The 23,379-nt window shown below is 42.3% G+C and overlaps 1 protein-coding gene across 22 annotated transcripts in view; it reads right to left on the bottom strand.

The window, feature by feature from the left end:
- ZMIZ1 (zinc finger MIZ-type containing 1) overlaps positions 1–23,379 on the bottom strand; it is a 486,957-nt gene that overhangs the window by 117,738 nt on the left and 345,840 nt on the right. Inside the window, exon 1 of one of the 22 annotated variants that reach the window (XM_075934755.2) lies at positions 7,043–8,340. The exons of 20 other annotated variants lie outside the window; for them this stretch is intronic. The gene's annotated coding sequence lies outside the window, so the exon portion shown is untranslated. Of the gene's footprint in view, positions 1–6,444; positions 6,959–7,042; positions 8,341–23,379 lie in introns of those variants that run through there. One more of the 22 variants, XM_075934756.2, reaches the window with a different exon arrangement.

Genomic DNA, 23,379 nt, shown 5'->3' with positions numbered 1-23,379 from the left:
TGACAGCAGCTCTGTAAGGCATTGCAAATGCCTGGACCACAAACATCTTTACTAGAGATGTGCCTGATAATTCATTAGCAAAGTTTTCTCACAGTAAATACTTTTTGCTTCCTAGCGAAGCCCAGTCAAGGGATAAGACAACTTCTGACACCTGCCAAATTTTATCTCATTAAACAAACAAGGAGCCAGATTCAGGCTTTGACTTTAAAATCAGAAGGGACAGTTGCGGCCACCTAGTCTAACCTGCTGCACGTTGCAGGCCACAAAATCTCACTCACCCATTTCTGTTCAAGAATGCCAAGACTGGAGGGGCAGTAGTGGGATAACCAGCCTCTAATAACATCAGTATGATCTTGGAATGACAGCTTCTAAAACATTAGGAGTCCTAACTCTGCTGCCACTGAATTCAATCAGAGCTGAGTGAGGCCAAAACAGAGTGCTTTTGAAAATCCCACCTGAGTATTTTAAAATTTCAAATATTTTTAAAAGATGCAGTCACCTCATCTCAAAAAAGATATACTGGTTTTGGAAAAGGTTCAGGAAAGGGCAACAAAAATGATTAGGGGTTTTCCATATGAAGTGAGAGTAAAAAGACTTGAACTTTTCAACTTAGAAAAGAGGACACTAAGGGGGTGAGGATATGATAGAGGTCTATAAAATCATGACTGGTGTGGAAAAAGTGAATAAGGAAAAGTTATTTACTTATTCCCAAAATATAAGAACTAGGGGTCACCAAATGAAATTAATAGGTAGCAGGTTTAAAACAATCAAAAGGAAATTTTTCTTCACTCAGCGGTCAGTTAACCTGTGGAATTCCTTGCCAGAGGATACAGTGAATGCTAGAACTTTAACAGGATTCAAAAAAGAGTTAGATAGATTCATGGAGATTAGGTCCATCAATGGCTATTAGCCAGGATGGATAGGAATGGTATCCCTCCCCTCTATTTCTCTGGAGGTGGGTGTGGGGGGAGGGATCATGTGAGGATTACCTGTTGTGATTCCTCTTTCGGGGGCATCTGGTATTGGCCACTGTCGGCAGATATGATACTGGGCTAGATGGACCTTTGGTCTGACCCAGTATGGCTGTTCTTATGTAAGTCCCATATTGGCTGAGACTGGGATTTGGGCAGAAAAGCTTTCTCTTGGGTTGAGTCCAGGGTTGCCCCTATAAACTCTATTCTCTGCAAGACTGACTTCTCCCCTGTTGAGGAGGTTGCCCAGGGCTCTGAACAGCTCTAGCGGATAGGGTTGTCAGACGGTTGAAACAAAAATACCAAACACCACCCCACCCTCCGCCCGGCCCAAAAAAAAAAACATCAGAAAAAAAAATCCGTTGAAGGAGAAAAAGGGGGGGGGACAAACGGGGGGGGGAGGAGAGATGAAAGTTGTTGGGCAAAAATAAAAAAAATAAAAAATAAAACATCATTAAAACAGCATGTCCCGTCTAAGAGTGAGTACAGGGATAGGAACAGGGAAGTGGTTGAACACTAAGACCCAGGGGAAGCATTGCTTTTGGCCGGCAGCCATTTTGGGCCGGCAGCCTTGGGGAACCAGGTAAGGATGGGGGCTGGGGCCGGGGGAGCTCGGGGGGGAAAGCCAGGTGCTGAGTGTTTGTGGGGTTGCCAGGTGCCCGGCATTTTAGCCTCCTGGCTGGGGAAAAATTCAGAGAATACCGGACATCTCAGGTGCCTGGTATTCTCTGATTTTTTTTTACCAGACAGGAGCCGAAAATACCGAACTGCACGGGTGAATACTGGACACCTGGCAACCCTACTAGCAGAAGGTCTGCGTGTGCATAGAGCTGTTCTCTGGACATCACTGTCAGCAACCAATTAGCAAGTGTGTGAAAACCTGGACCCCTCTTTTCCACAAAAAGCCTGTAGCCACCACCATACATTTGGTAAACACTTGTGGGGCAGAAGAAAGGCCAAACAGCAGTGCCGCACACTGATACTGCTTGTTCACTCTCGTAAATCTGAGGTAACATATAAGGACTGAGATGGGGAAATATGCATTCTTCATGTCGAGGGCAGTGAACCAGTCTCCTGGATCCAGGCAAAGGATTATTGAGGCTAGCGTGACCATCCTGAAGTTTAATTTTCACATACAGTGGTTGAGACTCCTCAGGTCTAGGATTGTTCTTAGACCGCCTTTTGCCATTGGAACAAAGAAGTAACAGGAATAGAAACCCCTGCCTCTGACTGCCAAAGGGGACCTCTTGTATCATTCTTATTTTGAGGTGAGATCGGGCCTCCTGTTGCAGGAGATGCTCATGAGAGGGTACCTGAAAGGGGAGGGTAAGGGGGATGGTGAGGTGGTGGAGATGCAAACTGCAGGGAATATCCCATCCCAACCATGTGGAGGACTCAACGTTCCAACATAATACTGGCCCATGCCATTGGGCACAATTTAAAGCCTGGGGCATTAGGCATTCTCTGGTACCCCAGAGGGGCTACAGTTCTTGGGCGCTTGCCTGCTGTTTCTGATAACACTGAAACTCTGCAACACTTAATAAGATGACAATGAAGAGCTATAGATAGCGACTAAACACGTGTCAAGGCAAGAGCTAGGACATTCCAACACTGTCATGGATGGTAAGAAGGAACTGAGGGAGGGCAGGGTCGGCCATGGTATCTGTTGATATGGTGACGCCACTCTAGGGGTCTCCACAGCCAACCCTACAGGAGCTGCTAGGGGGAAAATTTCCGACACTTGTGCATGCAACGCATGTACACCTGATTAGAATCGACGTGAACAAGCACTCGAAGAAGAACTACAGCCTCAGTATCATTCAGTTTCATCCCTCTGTTCTCAGGGTTTCTTTGTCTTAATATTGAAGGAGAAACTCTTAAGGGAACTCTAATTAAGAGTGAAAAGATGATGAGAGTGTTGTGGGTTTCACTCTCTTTGGTGAGCCCTAAATGATCCTAGGTGTATGCCAGTTGGGCTGGCTTTCGCACTGATGACAAATGACACTCCTCATGATTTAACAAAAATTACTGCATGATTCCATTGTGCATTTTTAAACACTTACATTTCATAAGAGCTCAACCATCTCTCAATATTTGTGGATTTCCTGGCTGAAGGGCTCGTTCAAGTCAAACACATCTGATTCTCAGCCAACATTTTATTTATCTTGACTGCCTTCCTCAAAGCCCTTGTTGGGGGTCTGTCCCAGAGTGCCCCACACATGCCATTGTGACCAGGATGTGTCTGTGGGACAATAAGGGTAGATAGGGCCATAAGGTTGCCATGTTTCCCAACCAGAGGGACTGCCAGCCATTTTTGGCAATGGTGTCCAGTCCATCCACTGAGGAAAGTTGGCAACCCTAGATGGGGGGAGATGATTCTCATTCATCCCCAGTACCCATCATCCAGTGGACAGCTTGGCATTACCACATTCACTTACATGATCTATTTATCTATGGGAACTTAGAATGCTTATCCTAAGGAGAATCCCGATCACATTATCCACAGGTGTTTTACATTTTTGGTTCCAGTAGAGGATGAGAAGGCTTTGTGGCAGTTTCCCTCCCACATACTTCAGCACACACTAACCATAAGGAACTCCTCCTCGATGGCAATAGTGTTTTAATCGATTATAAGTGGTTAAATAAGACTAGCGAATGGGAAAAATCTACTCATCTGATCTCTATCTAGGATGCTTGTAAGATAGGGAATAATGTTACCTTAGTGCTAGAAAAGCTAAGAGATGGTATTATCATTGTATAACATCTCTGTAAACAGACCTTCTCTGACACTTTCCAAGCCCTGCTACAAACAAGAGTGGGAAACTCTGCTATCTTTTCTGATGGTTTTTAACTCTGTACTTTTCCATCCCGCTGCAGAAGGGCCACAGATTAAGGGATTCATTGGACCTGGATCTGGGGAACAGGACTGGGGGGGGGAGGAGAGGGAGGAGAGAACAGCGAGATGAAACTTCCAGCCAGTCTGCAAACTGCAGTGGATCATCCCTGAAGCCCAGCTTGTTGCAGGTTGTCTTCTGCAGTAACTTCCTGTAAGTTTTCTGCATCAGACACCTCGCAGGTATCCCATTTGGAGGGGCAGCAGCAGGGTTTGCTGATAGCAATAAAAGGTGAAGAGGAAAACCAAACTTGCCTCCTGTCCTCACATAGATTTTGACCTTTTCTTAGGGAAAAAGTCTGAAATCCCACGGGGTAAAACTTCGCGGCTGGCTGTACTTATATAGGATTTCTTCTTGTTTAGTAACATCCTTTTGCTGGTCACCTTGCTATGACAAAGTATGACTACAACAGTACGACACCCTTGAGACGTGAAAACCACAGTAGCAAACACAGAGACATAGGTGCTATCCGTTCAGCTTGTAACAGATAGAGCAGCAATAAATAGCTTGCACACAGATTTTTATCCGTGGTTAAACCTCTAGTAATTGTTTTTTTGGGTAGGACACACCAACTCTTCCCCTAATTCTTTTCCTAACCTTCAGCACACAAGAAGCCCATGTTACTAGGCAGCTCTCTAAATTACCGCCCTATCATTACATATGCAGATTGTCTCAGCTCTAAGAAGAAGATACTATAAATGCAGTTACATTTCAACCCAAGAACTTTCTCCAATGGCTCCTTCCTATGCCTCCCGGAAATTAATTTTACATGTTCGTAAGCAAATTTTCACCTCAATTTTCAGCCCAAAAGCTTTGCTGCAGATGCCATTTTGATATATAGACTAAACTAAAGGAGAAATCAAAACATTGCAGAGTAGCGTGGCTTGAGGTAGGAACAGAATTTATGTTTTTGTTAGTTTAAAACGCAGCATCTACTTCTACCTATTATAAAACCAAGACAAAGTCAACCAACAAGTGATTTCTAAGATGGAACCCATCCACATCTACAACAAGATCCATAGTAACAAAAACTTAAACAAACCTTATTAATACAATTGTAATAAATCTTTATGCAAAAAATAAAAGAATGGGTAATTTTTATTATTTTTTTATTTTTAGTTTAAGTACTATCGCATTTCAAATGGCATAATGCTCATAGAGATGAAGTTTGTCATTTTGGTTCAATTACCTGCCTAATCTAATCTATCACTTCTTTAAATAAACCTGGCTACTTCCTTATCAGACAAGTTCATAATTTCATCTGGCACACACAAGAGAATACATTTCTACTGATTCTTCTTCAAAAATTAAATCCATGGGTTTTCTACAGTTGGGTCATCCTGGTATAGGGCAACATGTAAGTGGCTGACAAGATATACCTGTCATTGCTCAGTTCAAGCCACTTTGGACTGAAGGCCTGATTCAAAGCCAATGGATTTTGGATCAGGCCCTAAATGGAAACAATTAAACTGTGTGTCTAATCTTGGATAACGACAATCAATTGGAGTTTTGCTGCTAACTTCATTGGACACAGGATCAGGTTCTAAAACCACTCTAGACAAGCAGATCAGGAAAGTTGTTACATACTGTACCACACTTCCTCCGCCATGTTGTTGATGTTTATTAGAAATACAATTCTGAGTTTCGAATTTATACACTGCTTCATTCCAACCACATCTCTGCATGTCTAATTTCTTTACAGATTTAACTGAGCCTAGTTTATTTCACTGTAAAACTATCGCTTGCTCTGCTCCAGGTAATTAAGAAGAACATTACTAAAGCACCATTTAGCAGGACTTCAAATGCTTCCGTGTCACTAGTTTTAATTTCCAAACTTTTGAAATACTCTCTCAAATGTATCAAAAGTGTCCTGTATTGTTTTTTAAATAAAACTTAGTAACACAATTACTATTGCAGACTACATTCCACATGGGAGGAAAAAATATGTCAACTTTAGAATCTGAAATTCCTATTGGCAACATCATGTCTATACCAGTTTGGATGCATGTTAGTTGTAAGTTACATACAGCAAGGTCCTTATGAAGGCAACATAAATGAACTGGTGACAACACATATAGTACTTGCTCTTTCCATAATATCTGTTGGAATATACAACATGCTGACAGTCAAGACAGTTTAAGGAAATGCCATCAATGTTTGATGTACATTCTGCTTTTTATAGTTGCAAGTAAAAAGAAGCCCCCCCAAAAATGTAAAATGTCTGCTTACAAGTCAACATTTCTCCCTCTAAAATAACAATGTCCTAAGTACCAATCAATCAAATTAGCGAGACCTGGATATCCCCAAATTCTCTTCAGGGGCTAGCACAAGGAACAGTAACTGTATGCAAATATGTCCCAGTTTCCTACTCATGTCTGCCTTTCATCTCCTTATTCTGCCTTTCCCATCTGACAACATACAGCATTGCTTTACCCACAATGCTCTTTCTCTCTCTCTCTCTCTGTCACACATACACCACACACACAGTCTCAGACCGGAGCAAACACACACACACGCGCGCACGCTCGCACACATCCATATACACTCCCTTCCTCCCCCCGCCCCAGAAACCAACTTACCCACAAGTTATATTTCATTCAAAACCTCCTCTGCTCCCCCTCCTCTGTTTTTTCCTGCCTCTCTTCTGTTGTAGAAAAAGGCCACATATGTCTGAAAACACTTCTAGGCAGAAACCATCTAGTGCAGAACAAAGACAGCCAGGGTTGCCTTAATCTCAGCATAAGGCAGCCAGTAGCTATTTTCAAGCTTGTTCTCTCTCTCTCCCCCTTCTGAGGGCACCCTGCACTGCTCTGTTTCTCTCTCTCTCTCTCTTCTCTTTGCCTGTCCAGCTACTGCACAACACACATCAATTATTCATTGCTTGTCTCCCGGTTTCCAGGCAAAACCAATCACAGATGGAGTCTTGCTAATGGGCTCATGCCGTACTTGCCAACAGCCTATTTGTGCTCAAGCTACAACCCTCCAGAGACAATAAAGAGAATCAGGTTAAGCTTTAAAACTTCACACACACACACGAACAGACCTGAAACAGCGATGTGCATGTCAGCATCCATATGACATTGCTTAGGAGCATGTCTTCAGCGAACAGGATGCAAGCAGGCTGCTTTAAATCTTCTGTAAGGGTTTTAAGAAAATCAAACACTCAGAAAATCTCACCTCCGCTGCATGTTACTGATATGGATGGTTTTCTTTTCTGTCTCTAGTGATCCATCTCGCCCATTACACACATCTCTCTCATCCATATACACATCCCTTCTCTCTCTCTGTCTCTCTCTCTCTCTCTCACACACACACACACACACACACACACACACACCACACACACAAGCAATCACAGCCACTTTGCCCAGAAGGGAGAAAAGAGAGGAGGAGGAGGAGGGGAGGGGGAAAAAAAAACCCAGGCAGCTCACATTTCAAACTTGCAAGGAGGGGTGGTGCTTAGAGTAGAAGGACAAAGCCTCTTTATTTGGCATCCAGCCAAAATACTAAAATAAACCCCCTTGATCAATTAATTTGAAGCCACTCTGGTTCGAGTGTGTATAACAAATCATTAAGGGCACGGAGGCTGAAAAATCCTCAGAACTGGAAAATTTAAGACACTTGTTCTCCCCCCGCCCTCCCCGTTAAAATGCTGTTGACTAAATCCATCAAACTAGTCATGCTAATTAGCGCCAAGAGAAGCCTCTGCATTTAGGCAATGCTGGTGGCTTCCTACGTGAAGAGGAATCGGTCCACTGGAGGCAGAGTGGGAGGAAGTGAATGGACACGTTTTCTAGTAGGATGAACGTTAAATATGCAGCAGGGGCATGATTTATCTTAGTTACTTGTTGAAATATAGGAAATGGTTAGTGCCATTTGATTGGCACCTATAGCTGATTTTTTTTTTTTTTTTTGCAGGGAGTGGAGGAGAGGGAACGAGGAAGAAAGGATTGTGTTACTTGAACCTTTATTTTTATTTAGCCTTGATAGTCCAAAATATTGCAGTTATGCTTAGTTTTCATGTATCATTTCAATAAGCAAAGCACCAGCCAAGCATTTATCCTTGCCAAATGGATAGGTAAATATTACTGCTAATTTGGGGAGGGGAGAGGGGAAGCTGAGGCACAGAGAAAAGAAGAATGTGCTTTCAAAGGAGCCTAAGGGAACTCAATGGGAGTTAGGTGCCTAACTCCTGTGGCCCACTTTGAAAATTTCAGCTCAAATGGCTTCCCTCAAGACCACACAGAATGGCAGTTCAAGCCTCCACAACTCCCCACCTGTGGCTCATTCTTCTTAACAAGTCCAATAATTTCCCTTGTAACAATTAAAACCGTGAAATTTTAAAATGAGAGATGTGTGCATTTTAAATACATTCAACACTTCCAAAGTACTCCTGACAAAGAAAGATATTTCAATAAGCTCTTCTGCGTAAAGGCTTTCTTTAAGGAGTTGATAATATAAAAGACAAGAAAGAAACGTAGAGGAAATATATTTGACTTCCCCCCCCCCTCCTCTGAGGGAAAACTGGCAGTTTAAGTTGTGGCTGACCAAGAATCAGCTTTTTCCTGACATAGCATCCTGTGGTAAATAGCCGCTTCCTTCCCAGGCACAAATGTACCTCCACTTAAAGGGCACGAGGACATTTTATCACAGAGCTCACTGGGTTAATATACTGCTGCTTCCATTTAAAAAAAGAAAGAACATGAACATACTATTGTTATGAAGTACTAGCAGATCCACTTGCATTACTTTTTGTCCAAGAAACTAAAAGAGCTCTGTATTTTCTTCCAGAATTCATAATTACTCGCAAACCATGTCCTTCTCTCTCCCCCCACCTACCCAAAAAAGTGCAACATGACCAATCAAGGCAGCAAACTATCAGGAATACTAAAGTGTGGTGCTGCTCCGAAAAAGAGATTCCATAAAAAAGGCCTTGTTAGGTTCATTATTTTTTCCTGTGAATCCAGATCAAACAAGTAAAAGTACATTTCATTTCCACTAACTTCCATCCCTGAGGATGTAGCTTTAGGTCAGGCAGTCAAACTGTATTGTCACCCATTCTCATACATCCAAAAATGGAAAAAGGTGCTGCAAGTCAAAATCCTCCTCTCACTTAAACTTCTGCAAACTCCAGAGCTGCATAAGTGCAACTGATGGCAGGATTTAAAATCAATATGGCTTGCGTATGGTGTCAAAAGGGCATCATTTGGCCTATACAACTTTTAGTATTGAGAGTTGAGATGGAGACATGAGGTGGAAGGAATCCAGCTAGATTCTCATAGTCCAGAGAGAGTCTGCAGGGCTGATAGAAAAACAAACCCACAAACCTCAAAACAAAAACTGAATTTGCAAGCTGATCCACTTTAAGATGGAGACAAGGAGAGATACACACAATCTCATGACACTGTTTTTATCACTTTTCAGAATAACACTGCACTTTAAGGAGAAGTGAATTATACTGGCTGGCAGGCAGAGAAAATGATAACGTGTCAGTTTCAGATGACAATGTTATTTGGAACTGGCAATACTATAAGGGATTGAGATGAGAATACCCCCCAAAAAAACCAAAGTCCTTGCTGGTGTAACTCCTCTGATTTCAGAATTTGAAGTTCTATCTGAAGAAAAAAAATAACCCAAAATATTCTCTTTATTTATAAATATATATGCACATTTTAAATATGTAAATGTACACAAAACACCAAGTGTTGTGTCAGTTTCAGATTTTATTGCAATTACTAAGCTTTTAATAGCTTTAATCCCAATATTGCCAATTACATATTTTAAAATATAGCACATTTTAATGTTGATGGCTTCCCTGAATGCAAACCATACTGAAATCTGAGTTTCTCAGAAGACAATAAATATAGACATAATTTCCCCATTGATGCATTTACACTTTTTTTTTACTTTCATTAAAAAAGATCACAGTTTTTTCTCGCTGCAATTATATTCACTTTCCAGTGTCAAAGTGTAGGTTTCTCTTTAAACTGCCTGTCTTTTCAACGGAAGTGGTTTAGAGTAGACAAATCATTTATCTAAAAATTATGTACTTACTTCTCCTCTGACAAATCTTCAGCAGGTTTCTAATCCCACCCTGCCACTTGAAATACCACTTTCTGTGATGACTTTTGAGTCACAGTTGTCAGAGGAATCTGGCACTGTAGTTAAATGGATTAAATCATACTTCATAGCAAACCGTATTTTGGCAAAGAAGTGGTTTATCATCTGTACAAATTAATCATGAGAGTTTTTTCTTCTGCAGGGCAAATTCCCAATCATTTTTAAGATTACTATGTTTAAATCCAATGACAGCAGTGTGTCAAATTACATCATAGGAAGGGTTGTCTCATGCAGTGATAACTATTGACAAGACTCATTGAAGTCATTTCCTATTGGTAGGAGTGTGTTCCTGGGCCGGGAAAGCCTTTTTTAAAAACCAGTGTAGGAGAGCAGGCCTTGTGGCTGTGCTTTGTGCTGCCCTTTGGGTTAACACAGATTCTACTCCCTGGAAAACCGCCTCATTTCTGTGACTCCAGCTGCCAAGTGTCCCTTGGATTTTCCGTGTCATTCAATCCTTCAGGGAAGCGCAAAGAGTACATTACTTGCAACACCCGTAGATGATTAAAGAGAGATGATGAAAGGCCCCCAAAGGAGCACTGCCCACCAATTGTATCTACCTATATCAGAGGGGTAGCAGTATTAGGGTATGTCTACACTACCCCGCTAGTTCGAACTATCTAGCCCGTGCCGCGTGTAGCCGCGCGGCACGGGGTTCGAACAAGCCGGCATTTAAAAATGGCGCCGGCCGGCTTATGCAAATGAAGCCCGGGAAATTCAAATCCCGGGCTTCATTTGCAAGTGCGGTATGCCTACATTACCCCGCTAGTTCGAACTAGGGTGGTAGTGTAGACATACCCTAAGTCTGAATCTGAAAAAGTGATAAGGAGTCCTATGGCACCTTATAGACTAACAGATTTATTGGAGCATAAGATTTCATGGACAAAGACCCACTTTGTCAGATGCATGTAGTGGAAATTCCAGAGGCAGGTATAAATATGTAGGCATAAGAAGAAAGTTTCTATCAAGAGTAAGGCTAGAGATAACGAGGTCAATTCAATCAGGGAGGATGAGGCCCACTTCTAGCAGCTGATGTGGAGGTGTGAACACCAAGAGAGGAGAAACTGCTTTTGTAGTTGGCTAGCCATTCACAGTCTTTGTTTAATCCTAACATGATGGAGTCAAAGTTGCAGATGAACTGTAGCTCAGCAGTTTCTCTACCTATAAACTCTTTCAGGGCAGGACTGCATTTTTAGAGCACATTCCTAAAGCTAAATACAAAAAAATGAAAAACAAACCAACAACAAACAACATTTCTCAGCAAACAGAAGAATGAAAATAAGTGGGCTGTAGAAGGGACAAAAAGCCAATCTCTAATTTAAATGCTTTAGTGCTAATTACAGTCTCAGACATGAATGGCTAATGGTGCCCAGTGTATAAGGCCATCATGGTACTCCACCATGGTTTCATTATCATGGCAGCGCAGAAAGCAATGCGGCGGGACAAAGCAGTTTTGAGACACAGCAAGTGCCAGGGGTGAGGGTGAATGGACTATTCGTGTTCTTTGTCAAGAAGTGATGACGTCAGTTATTCCCAATTCTGGAATAACATGCCACTTTAGTTAATACAAGTTATACCTGCCAACTTGACAAATTACCCATAACGAAAGAAGTAGTGGATCAAAAATTGTCTACGGGCACCGTCTTGGAGTCCTTGTTTAATGGGAGATCAATGCAGGATTGGTCCCGTGGTACATTACTTCAAGGACTACTTACCTAACATAGATAGGAATGCCTAGTTGTTTATACAGCTTAGAACTAGAATAATAAAATATTAGAATTGGAAGGGACCTCAAGAGGTCATCGAGTCTAGTCCCTGTCCTCATGGCAGGACCAAACACTATATAGATTCCACTGATGCAATGGATTTGTAAAACCCTTTCAAAGAATTACAATTACACGTTAAAAATACAGAAAATACTTCTGTCAGTGGCCTTATGGATTTTTTTTAAATGTCTCACAGTAGACTGCATCAGGAGAAGCTGTAGTAAATCACAAGGCTGTAAACCATTCAGAAAGCAGCGATATACTTAAGATCCTTTAACTCAGCATCAAGTGCCTTTCATGCATAATCCACTTTTCTAAGATCAAACCAACTCAATCCAGAGAGATAGATGTCAGAGGAAGCCTAGCATATTAAGCAAGGAAAACAAACTCACCAAGGTGGTTTACTCCTGTTCTTGTGTTTAAATCAAAGATTACTATACTGCTCACTCTGTCTAAAAAACTACAGTCCATTCTGCTGAGGTCCCCTCTCTGCAAGGTGTCTCCATGAGCAAGCCAGAAAAATTCCAGAATGTAGAGAATCACTTTTTGCTCCCATAGGCTCCCTCTGTTCACCATTTCTACCCTGTGCTGATTAATATTTTAATATTCTGGAGGTACCAAAGAATTGTACCTGAAACTAGTGAAAACAGTGCCCTTCAGACTTCACTTATTCACAGTTTCCTTGACAATCACAGGTACCATTTTTTAATGTTTAAGACCTTGCACATTTCTCTGTTCTTGCACAATCCCATTATAAAAGAACGTTGTTCCCGCCAATCCTTCGGATGGCACTAGAATGGGCTATAATGATGGAAGCTCATAGCTACTCTAAACAGGAAATGTCTCATCCTTTCCCTGTATAATAACCATAATCTTCGAAAAAGGAACCCTACTTCACAACCCTCAATCATTATTAATGTAGGATTTATGCTACTACATTTTCATCTCTATTTCTTTTTTATTAAATTCTTTATTAAGGATGTTAACCTGTACTCACGTACACAGTTAACCGATAAGCCCAGGCTCATTGGGTAAGCTGCAAGGTTATGAGGAGGGAGTTGGTGCACATGGGAAACCGGCTCCCATGGAGCCACCTGTCCCTCCCACAGAGGCAGCAGCACTAGAGGGGAGAAGGTGGGAGCCAGTACACACGGGGAGATGGTTTTCAAGCCAGCTCCCTGTGAGCACCACCTCCTGGGGAGTTGCCTCATGGAAGGGAAGGATGTGGCAGGCAGGAGATGGCACATGCGGGACACCAGCTTTCAAGTGGGATCCCTGTGAACACCAGCTTCCGTCTGCCTCCATGCGTATTTCAGTGGTTAAAAGTTTAAAAAATAAACAAATGTTACTGACCCTCGCCTTTACCATACATAGACCCAAAAGAATTACGACATTTACAATGGAAAAATACAGATGACAAATGGAAAAATAAGGAAAAATACAGATGACAACACAAATCCATATTCATTACATTCATACATTTACTTTTCATTTACTGCCATTCACTGTACGAAAACAGATGGGCTGTGTCTACACTGGGCCACTTATTCCGGAAAATCAGCCGCTTTTCCGGAATAAGCTGCGAGCTGTCTACACTGGCCCTTGAATTTCCAGAAAAGCAACGACACACTACTGTACAAAATCAGCCGCTATTCCGGAAAAACTATTCTGCTCCCGCTCGGGCATAAGTCCCTATTCCGGAACACTGTTCCGGAAAAGGGCCAGTGTAGCCAGCCCAGTAGTCTTTTCCGGAAAAAAGCCCCGATCGCGAAAATGGCGATCGGGGCTCTTTTCCGAAAAAGCGCATCTACATTGGCCACAGACGCTTTTCCAGAAAAAGGGCTTTTCCGGAAAAGCGCCTGCCAATGTAGACGCTCCTTTTCCGGAAAAACTGAAAACGGAATAGTATTCCGTTTTAAGCAGTTCCGGAAATTCATGCCAGTGTAGACACAGCCATGGAAAAAGGAACCCAAACAAAGAGAAAGGAAGGAGGAGCTATAGGAAAACAAGGGAAAGATCACACAGCTAGCCCAGTGTGCAAGGCAGAAAATGTACTCTGCAGAATCAGAAAATCATTGTACAATGATACCATCAATGAACTGTCTCCAGTGCTGTTTCACTATTCCCATCAATAGAATCAAAGAATACTAGAATTGGAAGGGGCCTCGAGGTCATCAAGTTCGGTCCCCTGCCCTCACAGCAGAACCAAGCACCATTCAAGATCATCCCTGATAAATGTCTATCCAACCTGCTCTTAAAAATCTCCAGTGATGTGATAGAAATGTAGCCATGTTAGTCTGGGGTAGCTGAAGCAAAATGCAGGACAATGTAGCACTTTAAAGACTAACAAGATGGTTTATTAGATGATGAGCTTTCGTGGGCCAGACCCACTTCCTCAGATCAAATAGTGGAAGAAAATAGTCACAACCATATATACCAAAGGATACAATTAAAAAAAATGAACACATATGAAAAGGACAAATCACATTTCAGAACAGGAGGGGGATGAAGGGGGAGGGGGGGAGGAAGGAAGGTAAGTGTCTGTGAATTGATGATATTAGAGGTGGGGAGAGTGGGATGTTTGTGAGTTAATGGTATTAGAGGTGATGGAGATTCCACAACCTCCCTAGGCAACTTATTCCAGTGTTTGACCACCCTGACAGTCAGGAAGTTTTTCCTAATGTCCAACTAAACCTCCCTTGCTGCAATTTAAGCCCATTGCTTCTTGTCCTATCATCTTTTGTCAGTCTTCCAATAGTTACTACATCATTTAATTCACTAGTTTTCCACCACAAAAGGTTTAGATTACTTCCAGCATAGTAAGATCAGACTTTGCACCATTAAGAGTAATGAGGCTCACAGGAACCAGCTTTTTGTGAATTCATCATGTAGATTTAGGTCGGGGAGTCCCAATATAAACATTTCTGATGCAGCAAATGAGAAGCTCCTATTAGTTAGTTAATTTTTACATGACCCTACTCCCCAACGCTCCTAATTAGTAAACAGTCGTATACAAACCAGAATATAGGTGGAAGCCTGCAATATACATCTCCAACAGTCACTTGCTTCTTTCCTGCAGTTGGGAGTCCAATGCATGCAAAGCACTTCTGGTGAATTACACAGAGACAGAGATTCATTGAGGCCTATTTGTATCCAGTCCAAGTTTGCTCCACTGTTGCATGACCATGGGGCTTCCCAAAACCAGGCCCCATTTATTTTCAACCATCTTTGTATTTTTTGTCAGTAACATTTAAATAAACAGATACTTACACAGAGGGACTGGGAAGCTGCTCAATTTTCCTTCTTACTTCAGTAAGGCTGGAGATGGAGGGGTTACTTTTAGAAACTGATAGACTAATTCTAATGGGCTTAAATGTTATATAAAGGGTAAAGCTCCCTTGTTTTTGCCTATATTTATCTCGCGAGGCCACCCTTTTGTGCCGGTCTAGTTTAGCCTTGTATATTGATGCTCATCCAGGCTGATTAGAGACATCACTTGTTTCACTTTCAGCTTGTACCTTCTCTAGCATCTCAGCACCACTCAAGCACTTGGGAATTAAGAGTCGCTGTTTATTCACTTCAATGAGAGCAGAGTTAGGCCAATGCTACCAAGGCATTTACTATTATTTATTTAGTTCCACCCCTCTATTTGTTTTGGATTTACTGTGTGACAGGGGACCAAAGCCACCCATTGGCACAGGCATGCAGGCCATTAACTATAGCTAACCCTCTTCCTCTCCCTGTAAAGGTGTTCGGGGTGGATAACGGGGTGGAGGAAGCAAGATAAAAAGAAAGAGGAGAGGAAACACCAAAAGGAGCTGGAGGGTGGGGAGAGCTTGGAATCAAGAAAGTTCCATTCTCAGAGACTCCAAGGCTGGCCCAGTAAAAACACTGCTCTGGATTCTTCTTTTTCTCCGAATGGTAAGGCAAGTTCATTTTGTTTCGGCTGCTGTCAATGTTGCTCTCTAAGACCCTCAGGAAATAAAGCCTTCAGAAAAACAAGGTTAACCTAAATGGACTGTTTCTGTTTCGATTATTACAAACATTCCATTGCCATATACATCCTCGTATCACCTTCATCTCCTCCTCAGTCCAGCTCCTCTCTTCCCCCGTCCAGGGCCATTAAAATGATGCTGTCAATAAGGCCCTTGCAGTTTTCTCCTAATTCTTAAGCCTAAGCATGCTACTGTCTGATGCAGCTGAGCTCCAGCAGTCCAGGGGAATGGAAGGGTTTCCTCTCAAACCCAACTCATCCACATACAGCCACCAGAGCTAAGCCAAAGTGATACAAGGACTTCTGAGAAAGAACAAGTGATGCTAATGTACTGAGTGGGACATGAATAAGATAAAGCTGAAGACTTCCCTTCATCTTCCCATAGCAGCTTGCACTTTCTGCATTGGAAAGTCAGCAAGAGAACCCCAGTTCCAAATTGGGCGTGAGTTGTTTGTGCATTAGAATTCAAATGTAACAGGAAAGCTGGGGTGAAACCTATTTGGTTCCATTCTAAAAACAAGGACAACACTGTGTGTTGCCCTCCCAAGATCAGCATCGAGTCATGAAAACCACTGCAAATGCACACAGCTCTCTTCGTGGTACCATATCGCATATGCTAAAGAAAGATGCCGAAGTTGTTAGAAGGCAATGTTATCCAGGACCACATAAGGAATAGCATCAGGGATGTAGGCCAAAAACCTTGACCTATCTTGCAAGTAGGTCACAGTCTCAAAAATCGTTCTCTTCTAAATTGCAAAAACCATTTGTGTATGGGCAATCCAGTTAATAAATACCACTAGATGTCTTTCACTACCTAAACAAGCCTGTGCACATACACTAAATATTTATTTTTCATACTAATCTGACAGAAAGCCACCCAAAATTGTTTTTAATGGACACTGACATGAAATATGTATCAGGTGTTTCAGATCAATAATACACCTATCTGACTTACAAAGCATCCCTGAAGATCCATTTGTGACTGTACACTAGGGGTGGGCAATGAAGCGGAGGCAGTTTACCACAGTTAGTTCCTGGCAGGCCGCCACTGCTATATTTACCTGCACGTCTGCACGTACAGGTGCTTGCAGCTCCTGTTGGCTGCTTGCAGCTCCTGTTGGCTGCGGATCACCGTTCCCGGCCAACAGGAGCTGGGACACCACTTCCTGCAGCTCCCATTGACCGGGAATGGCAATCCACAGTCCCGGGACCTGCAATCGCCCATATGTACAGAGGCACAGACAGATATAGTTGCAGCGGCCCAGCAGGGGCTAACAATGGGGAACCAGATCTGGCCCACCGGCCAGTATTTGCCCACCCCAGCTGTACACCCAGGAGGATTACGATATTAGCAAAAGCAAAATAGAACCACTACACTGAACTCATTTACACATTACAAAGCTAACGGCATAAAGGAGTCTCAGCGTGTGTGTTACAATACTGGAGAGGCACCTCTTCTGACTAAACATCCCTTAGACTCTATTAGATTATTTAGAACCTGGAAAAAAGATTCACTTCAACATTTTTTTTCTGAGGGGAAAAAAAATCTGTAACAATTTATGAAAATAAAATTATAAACAGCAATCAACACAAGCTTCCATCTTTAGTAATTATTCATATACCTGTTTAGCTGTTAATAAGTCATAGCTCCAGGCTGTCTGCCTGCATTGCTAGGACACAGACAGCAACCTTTGCTAAATTGACTCTCCTGGTTACACTCATGCTGCAAGAGCTGTTTTCAAGGACAGATGTACAATGTTATATGGGTAAAGAGACAAGCAAATTAGAAATGGGTGCTCTGTTAGAATTGGACTTGTGTCAGCATTTCCCTACATTAATAAGGCCATATATTTTTTAACTCTTCACTTTCTGGCTATTACTGGGATGTAGGAAGCATCTTTACTCACAAATACAATATATAATAGAGTTTTGTCTTCTAAAACACATTTAGTTATTTAATCCCTGAAATTTAGTGGAGGGTCAAAAACAAAACTAGAGTAAGAGCATGAAAAGGCATATTATGGGGATTGATAAGGAGCGTTTAATCCTGCATGGTGCATTCTGAAGTGTCACAAATTGCGGATTAAGCAAGGTTAGAACAGCTGGGCAAAGCAACCACAACATTTGGTTTTGCTATTAACAGCTACAACAATGAATTAGAGGTGGGTCAAAAATATGACAAACTTTTGGTAAAAATGTTGTAGCCAAATTTCTACCAAAAAGATGCATCCAAATGCTGGAAAGGTGCGACCATCTCTACTTTAAAGTCACAAGAGGCAGTGTGCACCGCCCTCCCGCTCCTCCCCCCCTTTAATTGGTTAATCGGTGAAACCATATGTTTTGCTGACAAAGAACTGCTGTTCTTTTAAGAAAGCAATCCCCCATAAAAAATATCAGCAAAAGTGTCTCATGTAAACCAGTGATGTGTCCAAGAATAAGACAGGTAAGTGGATCCCAACTTTGAGCAGTCAGGCAATACTGGAGGGAGGGGAAGTGATAAATTCTCTGGACTAAGGCACCCATAAAATATGCTCTTCATGCCCCGCACCTCAGTGCTCCAGCTGGGGAGCAGGGTATGGGCTTGCCTTGCTCTGTCTGCCCTCTGCTCTAGCAGGGAAGTGGCGTTGGGGCAGAGGGACTTGCCCTGCTCTGGCACTCCAGTCGTGGCATGGAAGGGGGGGCTTGCCACGCTCCCCCACGTCAGGGGCCCCATGTTCTCGGGAGGGGCTGCTATTGACAAGCCACTAACACAGGCAGGGTTAGATGGACACAGCTCAGCCACATGGAGAGAGGACTGAATAATATTCTACTCGTTCAGCTTCCCCGGCATTTAGCTTCACTCTTTGCAAATGAAACAATGAGACAGAGACTTTCCCCTGTGTCATTTCTAACGTAGGCTGTTCCCCTCTGATCATTAGATCAAGGTGGTGCTCTGAGTCCATTTCCTAGCAAATATTCCTATCACACACACCCCTGTTTTTGTATATGGTGCCTTGGAGAGCACTTTCAGGATCTCCGAGGTTGAACTTCAATGAGGCAGCCCTGCCTAATGTGTAAAGCATTAGACTGGGACTCAGGATTTTTATCCTCGACTCTGCCACTGGATTGCTGAGCAACTTCGGGCAACTCACTTCATCTTCCTATGCTCTCCATTTACCCACTTGTGAAAATGGTGATAATGGTGAGTACTTCCTCTGTAAAGCACTTTGGGATCAATGGATGAAAGGTGCTGTACATCAGCTCTGTATTATTACATAGATGTGTATTTTGTGCATTATGTCTACACTGTAGCACAGGGAATCTCCTGAGTGCAAACCCATTCATACTCTAAAGACAGGCAATTGGGGAGCTACCCCAAGCCACTACACACATATCCCCAGCTACCGCTATTTTTAGCATGCAAGTTTAACCACAGGTACCATTAACTTGTCTACTTGTCATGGGATACGTGGTCCCAGCTGCTGTGTGGATGTACCTTGTGTGCATGTGTAAGACCTCTCCTACATCCTTCTGAAATGGGTTGTTGTAGATTGGTTTTACTTGTGCCTATGAATACATGCCTACAAGCTAAACTGATATAATCCCGGTCTAACTAAATCACTATAATATTACACCCTTAATTATGTTGGTACAATTCTGCCTGCAGACCAGGCATAAGATCAGGCCAAGAATGGAAAGGGCATTGAGATTGTGACATCCTTTCATCATTACAAATCATCCCTGGAAGTCAAGTCTTACACAATGCCTCAAATGCTCAAGTTGCAGGTGCCTACTTTTTAGCTCTTTGGATAAAAAGAAAAATCAGGAAAACTTTTCAGGTTTTCACTTAGAAGATCTTATTTCTTGGAAACAGATATGAATTTAAAACACATTAAAATGTCAATATAGTAATACACAAGTCAGAATGGTATGTTTCCAACAACAATGGTTAATGCAAAGTTGATGCACAATAAACACAATCAGAAGGTAACACAATACCAATTTTCCTCTCCATGAAAATACAGTTGTGGTAAGTATGAAAGGCAGATTCCCTGTGCAGTGTCTGTTATTTTGTTTTAAGCCACAGAAACACCCCAAGACGATATAATTCTTAGGGAAATGCAAGAAGTAAATCTACATTGCAACTAGATGATATTAAGGAACTGAAAATTTAGGCTACTTAGCCTACACTAGGGAGTTACTTTGAAATAACTCCACTTATTTTAAAATAACAAGTAGAGCATCCACACTTCCAAGCCTGTTATTTACAAATAAGTGGCTGGTTATTTTGAAATAACTCCTGCTTTCCATGCGGAGTAACCCTTATTTCAAAATAGTTATTTCAAAATGGCAGTTGTGTGGACGTGCCACTACTGCTATTTTGAAATAACTACTCCCCAGAGTCATTCAAAGTAATTACTCCCCAGTGCCTCCTGGGGCTCTATAGTCGAGGTAGCACATCCACATTAAGGGACCCTGCCTCGGACTAATTTCAAGGCTTCCCTGTAGTGTGGACACGCTACTTCAAAATAGTTATTTCTGGAGTTCTTATTTCGAAATCAGTTATTTCAAAATAATTACCTAGTGTAGACATGCCTTAAGGGGGAAAAAAGCCCTTCCTGTCTCTGAGTCTGGTCAGGTTTTGAAATAATCTCTAAAAAGAAGAAGTAGAAACCTCATCGCTTGCAATATTTAGAACTATACTGTTGACAGCACTGAAAAATACACTGCTAGAAGCAATCCTCTATAGGCAGAGAGTTTGACCTAATAAGTCTTTCTCCAGCCCTAATTTCAAGAATTTATAGTTTCAGAGTGCAAAGAAACAGCTCATTAGGAGCTTGTCTTAACTCTGCATCCCTCCCAAAACAAACAAACAAACAAAAAAATCTGGTTTAAAGATAGAAAAATACATATTAAAGTTCATAGTTCACCATTTTCACCATTTTCTTCCTTTTATTAAATAATGTATGCATTGTATGAATTTGTCAATAGCATAGCTATGAAAGTACATTAGACTATAACTTGAAAACTATCCATCAGTGTTTAAAACCATCATTTTTATATTTCTCATGCACTAATACATGGAGGACTATACAACAGTAGACCTTTCATGATTTACAGCCACCAGGTAGGATTCCTGTCCAGAATAAGACATATCATTCAATTGGCCTGAACAAGTCAAAGACTTCTTGCACTCCGACTGTCATGGATATAAAGATCTACATTATAGTTAGCTGACATTTGTCCTTCCTGTCTGGCATACCTACACACTACAATGCCCTAGCACAGTGATGATGCACAGAATGTAACATTTTGAGAAGCAAGCAATGGGAGACTGGATCATGGGAGCACAGGCTGGACCATGAAACAATACATTTTAAAACAGACCCTGAGTGTGGCTGTGGGAGAACCACAGCCCCTACCCAGTGCTGGACCGAGCCATACTTGTGCCCTGGGCAGCGAACGCACGGCGCATGCGTGGCCCCGCCCTCGGGCACACGGCACCTGATTCACACGGTATTGGGCGCCTGGCGCATGTGCGACCCTGTCCCGACACCAACCTATGGGGGGCGCCTGATTGAAGTGGTAAGGGGCGCCGGGCACGCAGCATATGCGCAGCCCCGCCCCCGGGCATGCGGCGCCCCTTACCACTTCAATCAGGCGTCCCCCACAGGTTGGCGCCCAGCTAGCCCCCTCCCCTCCTTAATCCGGCCCTGCTCCTACCACATGCAGCTCTCTCCCAAAGGGGTTGTGTGTCTTTTCCTTTTGTCTTGTGTTCCTGTTGGTTGTAAGTGAACATTATAACAGAATGTATTTCAATGGGTTAGATCAAAGACCCAAGAGACTTTATTTTAATCACTCAGAATTTGCCAGGGTGGGGAGACATATATGCACTAGGTCTCTGCAAGCTAGAGGTCCAGAAATAGCAGTGGTCAGCAGCTTGGGCTAGCTGCCTAAGTACATAGCCAAAGCATCTAGGCAGGTTTGTATCAGGTAGTTAGTCCAAGTGTTGTTGCCTACATTGTTATTAGCTACTAGGCATGTAAAAGGTTAATGTTAGTGGGTGAGGCTTACTAGTTCTAGCCCCCGTCCATAGAGGGCCTAGCCGTTCCCCACCCTCCACCACAGGTTACAGGCTGGCTCCTCCCCTGGAGCAGGGCTGGCAGTATAAAACTTATTTAAGCTTTATACTGCAGAGCCCGCAGCACCTGTAACCTCTGAGATTTTTAGTTATGTGGTTGCATTTTTAAACACATTTTTGGATCCCGATTAGCTACATGGTCTGTCTATCTATGCTGGAAAGCAAATGCTCAGTTGCAGCTAGACATATCCTAAGTATTTCTAGACTGTTTGTTTTATTTCCCCCTGCAAATGAATCTGCCCATTACTCAACATGGCTTCTAGGAGCAAGAGGAGAGAACAGGTCAATCAGAGGAAAAGGAAATGCCCATGCAATTGGATACAGCGGTGAGCTGAAGCAACAAGACACATACAACTAGTTTCCTGTGATGTAGAATTTGAGGCGCAAATCCTCAGCATTTCAGGGCTGACAATGCCACAGTGTCCATGTGGGAGAGGGTAGTGATCAAATCTGTTTTTAAAAATATCACAGGCCCCAACAGGGAGACACCAATTAAACTGAATAAACGGCAGGAGTGATTTAATTAGTAATAATATTAGCACGTATTGCTGGTATTACAGTAGTGCCTCCTAGAGGCCTCTATTATGCTAGACACTACAGTGGAGAAAAGGAAAATGTTATCACTAATTTTTATCTTAAAACAGATGGACTGACATAAGGACATTATCTAACACAAATGTAAGAATTATTTTCATGGATATTTAATAACTGAACACAGACAACAATTCCAACAGGAAGACTGTAATTAATATACTAAACTTTGGAAGACAAGACACATGTAAGCTATGTAATATTTATATTGTCTTATAGTAAGTAGAAAGCAAAGTGTTGATTGTGGTGTCTGATTATTTCAAAAAGAGAAAAACACAGTTCTCAAAACACATTGGATTACAGAAGCGATACCTTAGTGACACAATGGCTGCGTCTCGATTGGCATGATTTTGCGCAAATACTTTTAACGGAAAAGATTTTCCGTTAAAAGTATTTCCGCAAAAGAGCCTCTAGATTGGCACGGATGCTTTTGCGCAAAAAGTGCTTTTGCGCAAAAGCATTCGTGCCAATCTAGACGCACTTTTGCGCAAGAAAGCTCCGATGGCCTTTTTAGCCATCGGGATTTCTTGCGCAAAAAATTAAGGTGCCTGTCTACACCGGCCCACTTGCGCAAGTATTCTTGCGCAAGAGGGCTTATCCCTGAGCGGGAGCGTGAAAGTATTTGCGCAAGAAGCACTGATTTTATACAATACAAAGTCAGTGCTCTTGCACAAATTCAAGCGGCCAGTCTAGACAGCTGGCAAGTTTTTGTGCAAAAGCGGCTGCTTTTGTGCAAAATCTAGCCAGTTTAGATGCACCCAATATGTTTTTAGAGTAGTCAGGCATTTTCTAGAAAGAAACATGCCAAGGTAAGAAAAAAAAGGGGGGAGCAGACAGCATGTCAGTCACCTGCGATGCTAACTGGAGGATACAACCCATCAGGTTATAAATCGTGAAAAAAATCCACAATCTTTACAATTTACGC

Source organism: Pelodiscus sinensis, chromosome 8 (genome assembly GCF_052426305.1).
Source record: "Pelodiscus sinensis isolate ZL-2025 chromosome 8, ASM5242630v1, whole genome shotgun sequence".
NCBI lineage: Eukaryota > Metazoa > Chordata > Testudines > Trionychidae > Pelodiscus > Pelodiscus sinensis.
The sequence above is the reverse complement of the archived record's forward strand: the minus strand, read 5'-3'. Positions and strand labels throughout refer to the sequence as shown.